General features: G+C 43.4%; 17 non-coding genes and 1 pseudogene across 17 annotated transcripts; 6 read left to right on the top strand and 12 right to left on the bottom strand.

Moving 5' to 3' along the window:
* Nucleotides 1-16,769, bottom strand: part of LOC129190320 (uncharacterized) — a 156,076-nt pseudogene that overhangs the window by 107,629 nt on the left and 31,678 nt on the right.
* Nucleotides 729-810, top strand: trnal-cag (transfer RNA leucine (anticodon CAG)). Its single transcript has one exon. It is a non-coding gene; the product is annotated as a tRNA-Leu (tRNA).
* On the bottom strand, nt 1,624-1,694 carry trnag-gcc (transfer RNA glycine (anticodon GCC)). The gene has a single exon. It is a non-coding gene; the product is annotated as a tRNA-Gly (tRNA).
* trnat-ugu (transfer RNA threonine (anticodon UGU)) lies at nt 2,610-2,683 on the bottom strand. The gene has a single exon. It is a non-coding gene; the product is annotated as a tRNA-Thr (tRNA).
* trnal-cag (transfer RNA leucine (anticodon CAG)) lies at nt 3,593-3,674 on the top strand. Its single transcript has one exon. It is a non-coding gene; the product is annotated as a tRNA-Leu (tRNA).
* Nucleotides 4,488-4,558, bottom strand: trnag-gcc (transfer RNA glycine (anticodon GCC)). The gene has a single exon. It is a non-coding gene; the product is annotated as a tRNA-Gly (tRNA).
* On the bottom strand, nt 5,474-5,547 carry trnat-ugu (transfer RNA threonine (anticodon UGU)). The gene has a single exon. It is a non-coding gene; the product is annotated as a tRNA-Thr (tRNA).
* Nucleotides 6,457-6,538, top strand: trnal-cag (transfer RNA leucine (anticodon CAG)). The gene has a single exon. It is a non-coding gene; the product is annotated as a tRNA-Leu (tRNA).
* Nucleotides 7,352-7,422, bottom strand: trnag-gcc (transfer RNA glycine (anticodon GCC)). Its single transcript has one exon. It is a non-coding gene; the product is annotated as a tRNA-Gly (tRNA).
* Nucleotides 8,338-8,411, bottom strand: trnat-ugu (transfer RNA threonine (anticodon UGU)). The gene has a single exon. It is a non-coding gene; the product is annotated as a tRNA-Thr (tRNA).
* trnal-cag (transfer RNA leucine (anticodon CAG)) lies at nt 9,321-9,402 on the top strand. Its single transcript has one exon. It is a non-coding gene; the product is annotated as a tRNA-Leu (tRNA).
* On the bottom strand, nt 10,216-10,286 carry trnag-gcc (transfer RNA glycine (anticodon GCC)). Its single transcript has one exon. It is a non-coding gene; the product is annotated as a tRNA-Gly (tRNA).
* On the bottom strand, nt 11,202-11,275 carry trnat-ugu (transfer RNA threonine (anticodon UGU)). The gene has a single exon. It is a non-coding gene; the product is annotated as a tRNA-Thr (tRNA).
* trnal-cag (transfer RNA leucine (anticodon CAG)) lies at nt 12,185-12,266 on the top strand. Its single transcript has one exon. It is a non-coding gene; the product is annotated as a tRNA-Leu (tRNA).
* On the bottom strand, nt 13,080-13,150 carry trnag-gcc (transfer RNA glycine (anticodon GCC)). Its single transcript has one exon. It is a non-coding gene; the product is annotated as a tRNA-Gly (tRNA).
* On the bottom strand, nt 14,066-14,139 carry trnat-ugu (transfer RNA threonine (anticodon UGU)). Its single transcript has one exon. It is a non-coding gene; the product is annotated as a tRNA-Thr (tRNA).
* On the top strand, nt 15,049-15,130 carry trnal-cag (transfer RNA leucine (anticodon CAG)). Its single transcript has one exon. It is a non-coding gene; the product is annotated as a tRNA-Leu (tRNA).
* On the bottom strand, nt 15,944-16,014 carry trnag-gcc (transfer RNA glycine (anticodon GCC)). The gene has a single exon. It is a non-coding gene; the product is annotated as a tRNA-Gly (tRNA).

Raw genomic sequence — 16,769 nt, 5'->3', positions numbered from 1 at the left:
CCCTATATTTCACAAGAACACCATGTTTATCAATCCAAGTTGCCTCGTTGTCAATCAAGGTATGCTAATTTGGTAGAAACTCTCAGTGACAATCAGCTGCCAAGCGCAGTTGTTGTTTTACAAGTTGTTGGCGCACGTCACAAGACAGACGGGCTAATTGGTCCGGTCAAGATTCAGCTGTCTACCTGCACCTCAAAGAGCCAAACGACGAGACCCAAACGACTGTCGTTGACTGGCCGTGCCCCCACTCCATTGTGTCTTAACCACGCTCATTTGAACCCACAAAAGAGCGAAACCATTCTTGTCTGGACATGCCTCTTCCTTTGGATACTGTAAATACTTTGGATCCTGCACCAAATCGTCAGACTAGTGGTAGTTTAGGTAGTCACACGAGTGTTTGTCCCACCTAGTCATTCAGCATGAAGTGATGGAGCCTGTTTGGACGAGAGGCGGAAGGTTTTCTCAGACAACCTGAACAAGTCCAGTTGTCCATCCATCCATCTTCTTCTGCTCCAGCTTCTTCTTTTGGACACAGGAAAACAGTGTGACATCAGAGTCTCTGGTGCTATCGGTCAACCAACTAGGCTGTTCATCGTGACTAACATAACATAATAACCAAATGGGTTTCCCTTTGAGTCAGATTGGAAAATTACACAATTACATCACGAGTGAATGGAAACAAAAAGCAGCGTGTTGGAATACCCTTTAAAAATAATGTCAGCTGACGGGTCAGGATGGCCGAGCGGTCGAAGGCGCTGCATTCAGGTTGCAGTCTCTAACGAGGCGTGGGTTCGAATCCCACTTCTGACAGCTTATTGCATCTTGAAGTGGTGTCTACCTGAAAACTAAAGTGGCCAAGGAAGCTACTCTTGGGGTGCAATCCCGCGGTACTTTTCAACATGACCGCTGATGAAAAGTGAACAAACCAGACATATTGCATCCAGGGGTCTTGCTTCTCTCACGAAAAACGAAAACAGTCTCAAAACAACGTGGTATGAAAACCATATCCAGTAATCCCTCGTTTATTGCAATTAATTGGGTCCACACTCAACTGCAAAGTCGCATTCAATATCAATAAAAGAAATATGTTAGTAGTTATGGCACAGAAAAATCTGTTTCCGATCTTCTAAAAAGTTTTTGTTTTCATTATTGGAGACATCTAGACATGAAATAACACCCACATAGTCACCTTCATAGTCATATTCATATTACCCAATGTAGTAGATCTAATCAAAGAAAATAAGCCATTTAAGACAGTTTACCTTGTAGGGGAGCAGAATGGATGGCGGACAGAAAGTGATGTTGGGGATCAGATTTGAGTTTCAGCTTGTTTTGGGCTATGGCTGCAAAGGTAACCCGAGTTATTATTATTATATTATTATTATTATTGTGCCTGCTGTGAGATAATTTAAACCTGCAATAAAAGCCGGTTGTTCAAGTCTGGTGCTTCGGTGTTGGGCTCACCAAACAATTACTGGCAGCTATTGACCAATGTTGAAGACTTTCACAAGTTGGTGGTCTTACTCAAGTGCTGTCCACCTGAACTCCAAGGAGGTCCCGTCTGTTACTTTTCAGGTGTAATTCAGAGGTTTTCCAGCATGAGCTGATGAAAGGTATAAGTCTTGCATTGGCCGGGAATCGGACCCGGGTCCCCCACTTGGCAAGCGAGAATTCTGCCACTGAACCACCAATGCCTACACACGGCCTCCTTTAGGAAAAAATGAAAGTGTCACGTGGATAAGCATCTGCAACGTGGGCTCTGAATGACAAAACATACAACAAAGTGGAAGAAGAAACTACAGTCTGGGCACTCTGCATAACATTCACAGTTCAAACCATACATGAAGTACGGCAGCATCTTTGTACCTATTTCATTCTTAGAACGGTAACTGTAAGTGAACTGCAGCAAAAAAGCATTGCTTCATTTCTTGATCGTTGATCCTGTCTGTTTTGTTTACAAATGCCTTTGCTATCAACCAGGACTTCTATTATTCACAAGTACATCATGATTTGCAGGGACTGGCCGAGAAATAAACTGCTGTCTGTGATGTAAACAGGTCAAATTGTCAGTGAAGAACTGCAAGGAAAGAATACCAGGGCTGTCCGCGAGAGTCCAAAACTACATTCCAAATTGGCGCGCAGAGTGTCCCGGGATGGCTCCACCGACCAACTTAACTGAAGAGCTCGCTGACCGATTGCGCTACAGAGACACAGGTTCAGACTTAAATAATTATGTCCGGCAAATGCATAAAAAGCTCTTTTTGACACTGCTTGCATGTCATATTCTTTGGATTGAAGCACCTTCTGGCGTAACGGGATCCATGGCAATAACTTCAGCTATCTATAAATCCAAGGCACCATGACTCGTTTTTGAAAGTCAAATGAGGAAAAGCAGTAGGAATGATTAGGATTGTGTGACTGAGTGGACAAAGCTTTACTTTTCTGGCTAATTTCTCCTGAACCTGATTTGGAAGCCGCTTGAAGCGGTCTGTTTAGATATTTGCTTTTTCGCTAGGATTGTAAACCATATCAAAGTCTAAGACAAGGTTTTGGATTCACAAACAGGCGGCTTGAAAAGGGGCTCTGAAAGAGTCACGAACAAACCAGTCAGGCACTGCTGGGGTTTGAACCCAGGATCTCCTGTTTACAAGACAGGCACTTTGACCAACTAAGCCACAGCGCCGGCCAAGAAGGATAAAACATAATGCTAAAAAGGAAGCACAACTAAAATTCGGACAACTGTATGGATAGAGTTCACCATTCAAACCACAGGTGAATTGCAGCAACAACACAGCATTGGTCTTTTATTGATGCATATATTTTTGTCTGGTGCTGTTACAAATGCATATGCTTTCAACTGGGACCCCTATATTTCACAAGAACACCATGTTTATCAATCCAAGTTGCCTCGTTGTCAATCAAGGTATGCTAATTTGGTAGAAACTCTCAGTGACAATCAGCTGCCAAGCGCAGTTGTTGTTTTACAAGTTGTTGGCGCACGTCACAAGACAGACGGGCTAATTGGTCCGGTCAAGATTCAGCTGTCTACCTGCACCTCAAAGAGCCAAACGACGAGACCCAAACGACTGTCGTTGACTGGCCGTGCCCCCACTCCATTGTGTCTTAACCACGCTCATTTGAACCCACAAAAGAGCGAAACCATTCTTGTCTGGACATGCCTCTACCTTTGGATACTGTAAATACTTTGGATCCTGCACCAAATCGTCAGACTAGTGGTAGTTTAGGTAGTCACACGAGTGTTTGTCCCACCTAGTCATTCAGCATGAAGTGATGGAGCCTGTTTGGACGAGAGGCGGAAGGTTTTCTCAGACAACCTGAACAAGTCCAGTTGTCCATCCATCCATCTTCTTCTGCTCCAGCTTCTTCTTTTGGACACAGGAAAACAGTGTGACATCAGAGTCTCTGGTGCTATCGGTCAACCAACTAGGCTGTTCATCGTGACTAACATAACATAATAACCAAATGGGTTTCCCTTTGAGTCAGATTGGAAAATTACACAATTACATCATGAGTGACTGGAAACAAAAAGCAGCGTGTTGGAATACCCTTTAAAAATAATGTCAGCTGACGGGTCAGGATGGCCGAGCGGTCGAAGGCGCTGCATTCAGGTTGCAGTCTCTAACGAGGCGTGGGTTCGAATCCCACTTCTGACAGCTTATTGCATCTTGAAGTGGTGTCTACCTGAAAACTAAAGTGGCCAAGGAAGCTACTCTTGGGGTGCAATCCCGCGGTACTTTTCAACATGACCGCTGATGAAAAGTGAACAAACCAGACATATTGCATCCAGGGGTCTTGCTTCTCTCACGAAAAACGAAAACAGTCTCAAAACAACGTGGTATGAAAACCATATCCAGTAATCCCTCGTTTATTGCAATTAATTGGGTCCACACTCAACTGCAAAGTCGCATTCAATATCAATAAAAGAAATATGTTAGTAGTTATGGCACAGAAAAATCTGTTTCCGATCTTCTAAAAAGTTTTTGTTTTCATTATTGGAGACATCTAGACATGAAATAACACCCACATAGTCACCTTCATAGTCATATTCATATTACCCAATGTAGTAGATCTAATCAAAGAAAATAAGCCATTTAAGACAGTTTACCTTGTAGGGGAGCAGAATGGATGGCGGACAGAAAGTGATGTTGGGGATCAGATTTGAGTTTCAGCTTGTTTTGGGCTATGGCTGCAAAGGTAACCCGAGTTATTATTATTATATTATTATTATTATTGTGCCTGCTGTGAGATAATTTAAACCTGCAATAAAAGCCGGTTGTTCAAGTCTGGTGCTTCGGTGTTGGGCTCACCAAACAATTACTGGCAGCTATTGACCAATGTTGAAGACTTTCACAAGTTGGTGGTCTTACTCAAGTGCTGTCCACCTGAACTCCAAGGAGGTCCCGTCTGTTACTTTTCAGGTGTAATTCAGAGGTTTTCCAGCATGAGCTGATGAAAGGTATAAGTCTTGCATTGGCCGGGAATCGGACCCGGGTCCCCCACTTGGCAAGCGAGAATTCTGCCACTGAACCACCAATGCCTACACACGGCCTCCTTTAGGAAAAAATGAAAGTGTCACGTGGATAAGCATCTGCAACGTGGGCTCTGAATGACAAAACATACAACAAAGTGGAAGAAGAAACTACAGTCTGGGCACTCTGCATAACATTCACAGTTCAAACCATACATGAAGTACGGCAGCATCTTTGTACCTATTTCATTCTTAGAACGGTAACTGTAAGTGAACTGCAGCAAAAAAGCATTGCTTCATTTCTTGATCGTTGATCCTGTCTGTTTTGTTTACAAATGCCTTTGCTATCAACCAGGACTTCTATTATTCACAAGTACATCATGATTTGCAGGGACTGGCCGAGAAATAAACTGCTGTCTGTGATGTAAACAGGTCAAATTGTCAGTGAAGAACTGCAAGGAAAGAATACCAGGGCTGTCCGCGAGAGTCCAAAACTACATTCCAAATTGGCGCGCAGAGTGTCCCGGGATGGCTCCACCGACCAACTTAACTGAAGAGCTCGCTGACCGATTGCGCTACAGAGACACAGGTTCAGACTTAAATACTTATGTCCGGCAAATGCATAAAAAGCTCTTTTTGACACTGCTTGCATGTCATATTCTTTGGATTGAAGCACCTTCTGGCGTAACGGGATCCATGGCAATAACTTCAGCTATCTATAAATCCAAGGCACCATGACTCGTTTTTGAAAGTCAAATGAGGAAAAGCAGTAGGAATGATTAGGATTGTGTGACTGAGTGGACAAAGCTTTACTTTTCTGGCTAATTTCTCCTGAACCTGATTTGGAAGCCGCTTGAAGCGGTCTGTTTAGATATTTGCTTTTTCGCTAGGATTGTAAACCATATCAAAGTCTAAGACAAGGTTTTGGATTCACAAACAGGCGGCTTGAAAAGGGGCTCTGAAAGAGTCACGAACAAACCAGTCAGGCACTGCTGGGGTTTGAACCCAGGATCTCCTGTTTACAAGACAGGCACTTTGACCAACTAAGCCACAGCGCCGGCCAAGAAGGATAAAACATAATGCTAAAAAGGAAGCACAACTAAAATTCGGACAACTGTATGGATAGAGTTCACCATTCAAACCACAGGTGAATTGCAGCAACAACACAGCATTGGTCTTTTATTGATGCATATATTTTTGTCTGGTGCTGTTACAAATGCATATGCTTTCAACTGGGACCCCTATATTTCACAAGAACACCATGTTTATCAATCCAAGTTGCCTCGTTGTCAATCAAGGTATGCTAATTTGGTAGAAACTCTCAGTGACAATCAGCTGCCAAGCGCAGTTGTTGTTTTACAAGTTGTTGGCGCACGTCACAAGACAGACGGGCTAATTGGTCCGGTCAAGATTCAGCTGTCTACCTGCACCTCAAAGAGCCAAACGACGAGACCCAAACGACTGTCGTTGACTGGCCGTGCCCCCACTCCATTGTGTCTTAACCACGCTCATTTGAACCCACAAAAGAGCGAAACCATTCTTGTCTGGACATGCCTCTACCTTTGGATACTGTAAATACTTTGGATCCTGCACCAAATCGTCAGACTAGTGGTAGTTTAGGTAGTCACACGAGTGTTTGTCCCACCTAGTCATTCAGCATGAAGTGATGGAGCCTGTTTGGACGAGAGGCGGAAGGCTTTCTCAGACAACCTGAACAAGTCCAGTTGTCCATCCATCCATCTTCTTCTGCTCCAGCTTCTTCTTTTGGACACAGGAAAACAGTGTGACATCAGAGTCTCTGGTGCTATCGGTCAACCAACTAGGCTGTTCATCGTGACTAACATAACATAATAACCAAATGGGTTTCCCTTTGAGTCAGATTGGAAAATTACACAATTACATCATGAGTGACTGGAAACAAAAAGCAGCGTGTTGGAATACCCTTTAAAAATAATGTCAGCTGACGGGTCAGGATGGCCGAGCGGTCGAAGGCGCTGCATTCAGGTTGCAGTCTCTAACGAGGCGTGGGTTCGAATCCCACTTCTGACAGCTTATTGCATCTTGAAGTGGTGTCTACCTGAAAACTAAAGTGGCCAAGGAAGCTACTCTTGGGGTGCAATCCCGCGGTACTTTTCAACATGACCGCTGATGAAAAGTGAACAAACCAGACATATTGCATCCAGGGGTCTTGCTTCTCTCACGAAAAACGAAAACAGTCTCAAAACAACGTGGTATGAAAACCATATCCAGTAATCCCTCGTTTATTGCAATTAATTGGGTCCACACTCAACTGCAAAGTCGCATTCAATATCAATAAAAGAAATATGTTAGTAGTTATGGCACAGAAAAATCTGTTTCCGATCTTCTAAAAAGTTTTTGTTTTCATTATTGGAGACATCTAGACATGAAATAACACCCACATAGTCACCTTCATAGTCATATTCATATTACCCAATGTAGTAGATCTAATCAAAGAAAATAAGCCATTTAAGACAGTTTACCTTGTAGGGGAGCAGAATGGATGGCGGACAGAAAGTGATGTTGGGGATCAGATTTGAGTTTCAGCTTGTTTTGGGCTATGGCTGCAAAGGTAACCCGAGTTATTATTATTATATTATTATTATTATTGTGCCTGCTGTGAGATAATTTAAACCTGCAATAAAAGCCGGTTGTTCAAGTCTGGTGCTTCGGTGTTGGGCTCACCAAACAATTACTGGCAGCTATTGACCAATGTTGAAGACTTTCACAAGTTGGTGGTCTTACTCAAGTGCTGTCCACCTGAACTCCAAGGAGGTCCCGTCTGTTACTTTTCAGGTGTAATTCAGAGGTTTTCCAGCATGAGCTGATGAAAGGTATAAGTCTTGCATTGGCCGGGAATCGGACCCGGGTCCCCCACTTGGCAAGCGAGAATTCTGCCACTGAACCACCAATGCCTACACACGGCCTCCTTTAGGAAAAAATGAAAGTGTCACGTGGATAAGCATCTGCAACGTGGGCTCTGAATGACAAAACATACAACAAAGTGGAAGAAGAAACTACAGTCTGGGCACTCTGCATAACATTCACAGTTCAAACCATACATGAAGTACGGCAGCATCTTTGTACCTATTTCATTCTTAGAACGGTAACTGTAAGTGAACTGCAGCAAAAAAGCATTGCTTCATTTCTTGATCGTTGATCCTGTCTGTTTTGTTTACAAATGCCTTTGCTATCAACCAGGACTTCTATTATTCACAAGTACATCATGATTTGCAGGGACTGGCCGAGAAATAAACTGCTGTCTGTGATGTAAACAGGTCAAATTGTCAGTGAAGAACTGCAAGGAAAGAATACCAGGGCTGTCCGCGAGAGTCCAAAACTACATTCCAAATTGGCGCGCAGAGTGTCCCGGGATGGCTCCACCGACCAACTTAACTGAAGAGCTCGCTGACCGATTGCGCTACAGAGACACAGGTTCAGACTTAAATACTTATGTCCGGCAAATGCATAAAAAGCTCTTTTTGACACTGCTTGCATGTCATATTCTTTGGATTGAAGCACCTTCTGGCGTAACGGGATCCATGGCAATAACTTCAGCTATCTATAAATCCAAGGCACCATGACTCGTTTTTGAAAGTCAAATGAGGAAAAGCAGTAGGAATGATTAGGATTGTGTGACTGAGTGGACAAAGCTTTACTTTTCTGGCTAATTTCTCCTGAACCTGATTTGGAAGCCGCTTGAAGCGGTCTGTTTAGATATTTGCTTTTTCGCTAGGATTGTAAACCATATCAAAGTCTAAGACAAGGTTTTGGATTCACAAACAGGCGGCTTGAAAAGGGGCTCTGAAAGAGTCACGAACAAACCAGTCAGGCACTGCTGGGGTTTGAACCCAGGATCTCCTGTTTACAAGACAGGCACTTTGACCAACTAAGCCACAGCGCCGGCCAAGAAGGATAAAACATAATGCTAAAAAGGAAGCACAACTAAAATTCGGACAACTGTATGGATAGAGTTCACCATTCAAACCACAGGTGAATTGCAGCAACAACACAGCATTGGTCTTTTATTGATGCATATATTTTTGTCTGGTGCTGTTACAAATGCATATGCTTTCAACTGGGACCCCTATATTTCACAAGAACACCATGTTTATCAATCCAAGTTGCCTCGTTGTCAATCAAGGTATGCTAATTTGGTAGAAACTCTCAGTGACAATCAGCTGCCAAGCGCAGTTGTTGTTTTACAAGTTGTTGGCGCACGTCACAAGACAGACGGGCTAATTGGTCCGGTCAAGATTCAGCTGTCTACCTGCACCTCAAAGAGCCAAACGACGAGACCCAAACGACTGTCGTTGACTGGCCGTGCCCCCACTCCATTGTGTCTTAACCACGCTCATTTGAACCCACAAAAGAGCGAAACCATTCTTGTCTGGACATGCCTCTACCTTTGGATACTGTAAATACTTTGGATCCTGCACCAAATCGTCAGACTAGTGGTAGTTTAGGTAGTCACACGAGTGTTTGTCCCACCTAGTTATTCAGCATGAAGTGATGGAGCCTGTTTGGACGAGAGGCGGAAGGCTTTCTCAGACAACCTGAACAAGTCCAGTTGTCCATCCATCCATCTTCTTCTGCTCCAGCTTCTTCTTTTGGACACAGGAAAACAGTGTGACATCAGAGTCTCTGGTGCTATCGGTCAACCAACTAGGCTGTTCATCGTGACTAACATAACATAATAACCAAATGGGTTTCCCTTTGAGTCAGATTGGAAAATTACACAATTACATCATGAGTGACTGGAAACAAAAAGCAGCGTGTTGGAATACCCTTTAAAAATAATGTCAGCTGACGGGTCAGGATGGCCGAGCGGTCGAAGGCGCTGCATTCAGGTTGCAGTCTCTAACGAGGCGTGGGTTCGAATCCCACTTCTGACAGCTTATTGCATCTTGAAGTGGTGTCTACCTGAAAACTAAAGTGGCCAAGGAAGCTACTCTTGGGGTGCAATCCCGCGGTACTTTTCAACATGACCGCTGATGAAAAGTGAACAAACCAGACATATTGCATCCAGGGGTCTTGCTTCTCTCACGAAAAACGAAAACAGTCTCAAAACAACGTGGTATGAAAACCATATCCAGTAATCCCTCGTTTATTGCAATTAATTGGGTCCACACTCAACTGCAAAGTCGCATTCAATATCAATAAAAGAAATATGTTAGTAGTTATGGCACAGAAAAATCTGTTTCCGATCTTCTAAAAAGTTTTTGTTTTCATTATTGGAGACATCTAGACATGAAATAACACCCACATAGTCACCTTCATAGTCATATTCATATTACCCAATGTAGTAGATCTAATCAAAGAAAATAAGCCATTTAAGACAGTTTACCTTGTAGGGGAGCAGAATGGATGGCGGACAGAAAGTGATGTTGGGGATCAGATTTGAGTTTCAGCTTGTTTTGGGCTATGGCTGCAAAGGTAACCCGAGTTATTATTATTATATTATTATTATTATTGTGCCTGCTGTGAGATAATTTAAACCTGCAATAAAAGCCGGTTGTTCAAGTCTGGTGCTTCGGTGTTGGGCTCACCAAACAATTACTGGCAGCTATTGACCAATGTTGAAGACTTTCACAAGTTGGTGGTCTTACTCAAGTGCTGTCCACCTGAACTCCAAGGAGGTCCCGTCTGTTACTTTTCAGGTGTAATTCAGAGGTTTTCCAGCATGAGCTGATGAAAGGTATAAGTCTTGCATTGGCCGGGAATCGGACCCGGGTCCCCCACTTGGCAAGCGAGAATTCTGCCACTGAACCACCAATGCCTACACACGGCCTCCTTTAGGAAAAAATGAAAGTGTCACGTGGATAAGCATCTGCAACGTGGGCTCTGAATGACAAAACATACAACAAAGTGGAAGAAGAAACTACAGTCTGGGCACTCTGCATAACATTCACAGTTCAAACCATACATGAAGTACGGCAGCATCTTTGTACCTATTTCATTCTTAGAACGGTAACTGTAAGTGAACTGCAGCAAAAAAGCATTGCTTCATTTCTTGATCGTTGATCCTGTCTGTTTTGTTTACAAATGCCTTTGCTATCAACCAGGACTTCTATTATTCACAAGTACATCATGATTTGCAGGGACTGGCCGAGAAATAAACTGCTGTCTGTGATGTAAACAGGTCAAATTGTCAGTGAAGAACTGCAAGGAAAGAATACCAGGGCTGTCCGCGAGAGTCCAAAACTACATTCCAAATTGGCGCGCAGAGTGTCCCGGGATGGCTCCACCGACCAACTTAACTGAAGAGCTCGCTGACCGATTGCGCTACAGAGACACAGGTTCAGACTTAAATAATTATGTCCGGCAAATGCATAAAAAGCTCTTTTTGACACTGCTTGCATGTCATATTCTTTGGATTGAAGCACCTTCTGGCGTAACGGGATCCATGGCAATAACTTCAGCTATCTATAAATCCAAGGCACCATGACTCGTTTTTGAAAGTCAAATGAGGAAAAGCAGTAGGAATGATTAGGATTGTGTGACTGAGTGGACAAAGCTTTACTTTTCTGGCTAATTTCTCCTGAACCTGATTTGGAAGCCGCTTGAAGCGGTCTGTTTAGATATTTGCTTTTTCGCTAGGATTGTAAACCATATCAAAGTCTAAGACAAGGTTTTGGATTCACAAACAGGCGGCTTGAAAAGGGGCTCTGAAAGAGTCACGAACAAACCAGTCAGGCACTGCTGGGGTTTGAACCCAGGATCTCCTGTTTACAAGACAGGCACTTTGACCAACTAAGCCACAGCGCCGGCCAAGAAGGATAAAACATAATGCTAAAAAGGAAGCACAACTAAAATTCGGACAACTGTATGGATAGAGTTCACCATTCAAACCACAGGTGAATTGCAGCAACAACACAGCATTGGTCTTTTATTGATGCATATATTTTTGTCTGGTGCTGTTACAAATGCATATGCTTTCAACTGGGACCCCTATATTTCACAAGAACACCATGTTTATCAATCCAAGTTGCCTCGTTGTCAATCAAGGTATGCTAATTTGGTAGAAACTCTCAGTGACAATCAGCTGCCAAGCGCAGTTGTTGTTTTACAAGTTGTTGGCGCACGTCACAAGACAGACGGGCTAATTGGTCCGGTCAAGATTCAGCTGTCTACCTGCACCTCAAAGAGCCAAACGACGAGACCCAAACGACTGTCGTTGACTGGCCGTGCCCCCACTCCATTGTGTCTTAACCACGCTCATTTGAACCCACAAAAGAGCGAAACCATTCTTGTCTGGACATGCCTCTACCTTTGGATACTGTAAATACTTTGGATCCTGCACCAAATCGTCAGACTAGTGGTAGTTTAGGTAGTCACACGAGTGTTTGTCCCACCTAGTCATTCAGCATGAAGTGATGGAGCCTGTTTGGACGAGAGGCGGAAGGTTTTCTCAGACAACCTGAACAAGTCCAGTTGTCCATCCATCCATCTTCTTCTGCTCCAGCTTCTTCTTTTGGACACAGGAAAACAGTGTGACATCAGAGTCTCTGGTGCTATCGGTCAACCAACTAGGCTGTTCATCGTGACTAACATAACATAATAACCAAATGGGTTTCCCTTTGAGTCAGATTGGAAAATTACACAATTACATCATGAGTGACTGGAAACAAAAAGCAGCGTGTTGGAATACCCTTTAAAAATAATGTCAGCTGACGGGTCAGGATGGCCGAGCGGTCGAAGGCGCTGCATTCAGGTTGCAGTCTCTAACGAGGCGTGGGTTCGAATCCCACTTCTGACAGCTTATTGCATCTTGAAGTGGTGTCTACCTGAAAACTAAAGTGGCCAAGGAAGCTACTCTTGGGGTGCAATCCCGCGGTACTTTTCAACATGACCGCTGATGAAAAGTGAACAAACCAGACATATTGCATCCAGGGGTCTTGCTTCTCTCACGAAAAACGAAAACACTCTCAAAACAATGTGGTATGAAAACCATATCCAGTAATCCCTCGTTTATTGCAATTAATTGGGTCCACACTCAACTGCAAAGTCGCATTCAATATCAATAAAAGAAATATGTTAGTAGTTATGGCACAGAAAAATCTGTTTCCGATCTTCTAAAAAGTTTTTGTTTTCATTATTGGAGACATCTAGACATGAAATAACACCCACATAGTCACCTTCATAGTCATATTCATATTACCCAATGTAGTAGATCTAATCAAAGAAAATAAGCCATTTAAGACAGTTTACCTTGTAGGGGAGCAGAATGGATGGCGGACAGAAAGTGATGTTGGGGATCAGATTTGAGTTTCAGCTTGTTTTGGGCTATGGCTGCAAAGGTAACCCGAGTTATTATTATTATATTATTATTATTATTGTGCCTGCTGTGAGATAATTTAAACCTGCAATAAAAGCCGGTTGTTCAAGTCTGGTGCTTCGGTGTTGGGCTCACCAAACAATTACTGGCAGCTATTGACCAATGTTGAAGACTTTCACAAGTTGGTGGTCTTACTCAAGTGCTGTCCACCTGAACTCCAAGGAGGTCCCGTCTGTTACTTTTCAGGTGTAATTCAGAGGTTTTCCAGCATGAGCTGATGAAAGGTATAAGTCTTGCATTGGCCGGGAATCGGACCCGGGTCCCCCACTTGGCAAGCGAGAATTCTGCCACTGAACCACCAATGCCTACACACGGCCTCCTTTAGGAAAAAATGAAAGTGTCACGTGGATAAGCATCTGCAACGTGGGCTCTGAATGACAAAACATACAACAAAGTGGAAGAAGAAACTACAGTCTGGGCACTCTGCATAACATTCACAGTTCAAACCATACATGAAGTACGGCAGCATCTTTGTACCTATTTCATTCTTAGAACGGTAACTGTAAGTGAACTGCAGCAAAAAAGCATTGCTTCATTTCTTGATCGTTGATCCTGTCTGTTTTGTTTACAAATGCCTTTGCTATCAACCAGGACTTCTATTATTCACAAGTACATCATGATTTGCAGGGACTGGCCGAGAAATAAACTGCTGTCTGTGATGTAAACAGGTCAAATTGTCAGTGAAGAACTGCAAGGAAAGAATACCAGGGCTGTCCGCGAGAGTCCAAAACTACATTCCAAATTGGCGCGCAGAGTGTCCCGGGATGGCTCCACCGACCAACTTAACTGAAGAGCTCGCTGACCGATTGCGCTACAGAGACACAGGTTCAGACTTAAATAATTATGTCCGGCAAATGCATAAAAAGCTCTTTTTGACACTGCTTGCATGTCATATTCTTTGGATTGAAGCACCTTCTGGCGTAACGGGATCCATGGCAATAACTTCAGCTATCTATAAATCCAAGGCACCATGACTCGTTTTTGAAAGTCAAATGAGGAAAAGCAGTAGGAATGATTAGGATTGTGTGACTGAGTGGACAAAGCTTTACTTTTCTGGCTAATTTCTCCTGAACCTGATTTGGAAGCCGCTTGAAGCGGTCTGTTTAGATATTTGCTTTTTCGCTAGGATTGTAAACCATATCAAAGTCTAAGACAAGGTTTTGGATTCACAAACAGGCGGCTTGAAAAGGGGCTCTGAAAGAGTCACGAACAAACCAGTCAGGCACTGCTGGGGTTTGAACCCAGGATCTCCTGTTTACAAGACAGGCACTTTGACCAACTAAGCCACAGCGCCGGCCAAGAAGGATAAAACATAATGCTAAAAAGGAAGCACAACTAAAATTCGGACAACTGTATGGATAGAGTTCACCATTCAAACCACAGGTGAATTGCAGCAACAACACAGCATTGGTCTTTTATTGATGCATATATTTTTGTCTGGTGCTGTTACAAATGCATATGCTTTCAACTGGGACCCCTATATTTCACAAGAACACCATGTTTATCAATCCAAGTTGCCTCGTTGTCAATCAAGGTATGCTAATTTGGTAGAAACTCTCAGTGACAATCAGCTGCCAAGCGCAGTTGTTGTTTTACAAGTTGTTGGCGCACGTCACAAGACAGACGGGCTAATTGGTCCGGTCAAGATTCAGCTGTCTACCTGCACCTCAAAGAGCCAAACGACGAGACCCAAACGACTGTCGTTGACTGGCCGTGCCCCCACTCCATTGTGTCTTAACCACGCTCATTTGAACCCACAAAAGAGCGAAACCATTCTTGTCTGGACATGCCTCTACCTTTGGATACTGTAAATACTTTGGATCCTGCACCAAATCGTCAGACTAGTGGTAGTTTAGGTAGTCACACGAGTGTTTGTCCCACCTAGTCATTCAGCATGAAGTGATGGAGCCTGTTTGGACGAGAGGCGGAAGGTTTTCTCAGACAACCTGAACAAGTCCAGTTGTCCATCCATCCATCTTCTTCTGCTCCAGCTTCTTCTTTTGGACACAGGAAAACAGTGTGACATCAGAGTCTCTGGTGCTATCGGTCAACCAACTAGGCTGTTCATCGTGACTAACATAACATAATAACCAAATGGGTTTCCCTTTGAGTCAGATTGGAAAATTACACAATTACATCATGAGTGACTGGAAACAAAAAGCAGCGTGTTGGAATACCCTTTAAAAATAATGTCAGCTGACGGGTCAGGATGGCCGAGCGGTCGAAGGCGCTGCATTCAGGTTGCAGTCTCTAACGAGGCGTGGGTTCGAATCCCACTTCTGACAGCTTATTGCATCTTGAAGTGGTGTCTACCTGAAAACTAAAGTGGCCAAGGAAGCTACTCTTGGGGTGCAATCCCGCGGTACTTTTCAACATGACCGCTGATGAAAAGTGAACAAACCAGACATATTGCATCCAGGGGTCTTGCTTCTCTCACGAAAAACGAAAACACTCTCAAAACAATGTGGTATGAAAACCATATCCAGTAATCCCTCGTTTATTGCAATTAATTGGGTCCACACTCAACTGCAAAGTCGCATTCAATATCAATAAAAGAAATATGTTAGTAGTTATGGCACAGAAAAATCTGTTTCCGATCTTCTAAAAAGTTTTTGTTTTCATTATTGGAGACATCTAGACATGAAATAACACCCACATAGTCACCTTCATAGTCATATTCATATTACCCAATGTAGTAGATCTAATCAAAGAAAATAAGCCATTTAAGACAGTTTACCTTGTAGGGGAGCAGAATGGATGGCGGACAGAAAGTGATGTTGGGGATCAGATTTGAGTTTCAGCTTGTTTTGGGCTATGGCTGCAAAGGTAACCCGAGTTATTATTATTATATTATTATTATTATTGTGCCTGCTGTGAGATAATTTAAACCTGCAATAAAAGCCGGTTGTTCAAGTCTGGTGCTTCGGTGTTGGGCTCACCAAACAATTACTGGCAGCTATTGACCAATGTTGAAGACTTTCACAAGTTGGTGGTCTTACTCAAGTGCTGTCCACCTGAACTCCAAGGAGGTCCCGTCTGTTACTTTTCAGGTGTAATTCAGAGGTTTTCCAGCATGAGCTGATGAAAGGTATAAGTCTTGCATTGGCCGGGAATCGGACCCGGGTCCCCCACTTGGCAAGCGAGAATTCTGCCACTGAACCACCAATGCCTACACACGGCCTCCTTTAGGAAAAAATGAAAGTGTCACGTGGATAAGCATCTGCAACGTGGGCTCTGAATGACAAAACATACAACAAAGTGGAAGAAGAAACTACAGTCTGGGCACTCTGCATAACATTCACAGTTCAAACCATACATGAAGTACGGCAGCATCTTTGTACCTATTTCATTCTTAGAACGGTAACTGTAAGTGAACTGCAGCAAAAAAGCATTGCTTCATTTCTTGATCGTTGATCCTGTCTGTTTTGTTTACAAATGCCTTTGCTATCAACCAGGACTTCTATTATTCACAAGTACATCATGATTTGCAGGGACTGGCCGAGAAATAAACTGCTGTCTGTGATGTAAACAGGTCAAATTGTCAGTGAAGAACTGCAAGGAAAGAATACCAGGGCTGTCCGCGAGAGTCCAAAACTACATTCCAAATTGGCGCGCAGAGTGTCCCGGGATGGCTCCACCGACCAACTTAACTGAAGAGCTCGCTGACCGATTGCGCTACAGAGACACAGGTTCAGACTTAAATAATTATGTCCGGCAAATGCATAAAAAGCTCTTTTTGACACTGCTTGCATGTCATATTCTTTGGATTGAAGCACCTTCTGGCGTAACGGGATCCATGGCAATAACTTCAGCTATCTATAAATCCAAGGCACCATGACTCGTTTTTGAAAGTCAAATGAGGAAAAGCAGTAGGAATGATTAGGATTGTGTGACTGAGTGGACAAAGCTTTACTTTTCTGGCTA

Source organism: Dunckerocampus dactyliophorus, chromosome 11 (genome assembly GCF_027744805.1).
Source record: "Dunckerocampus dactyliophorus isolate RoL2022-P2 chromosome 11, RoL_Ddac_1.1, whole genome shotgun sequence".
Lineage (NCBI taxonomy): Eukaryota > Metazoa > Chordata > Actinopteri > Syngnathiformes > Syngnathidae > Dunckerocampus > Dunckerocampus dactyliophorus.
The sequence above is the reverse complement of the archived record's forward strand: the minus strand, read 5'-3'. Positions and strand labels throughout refer to the sequence as shown.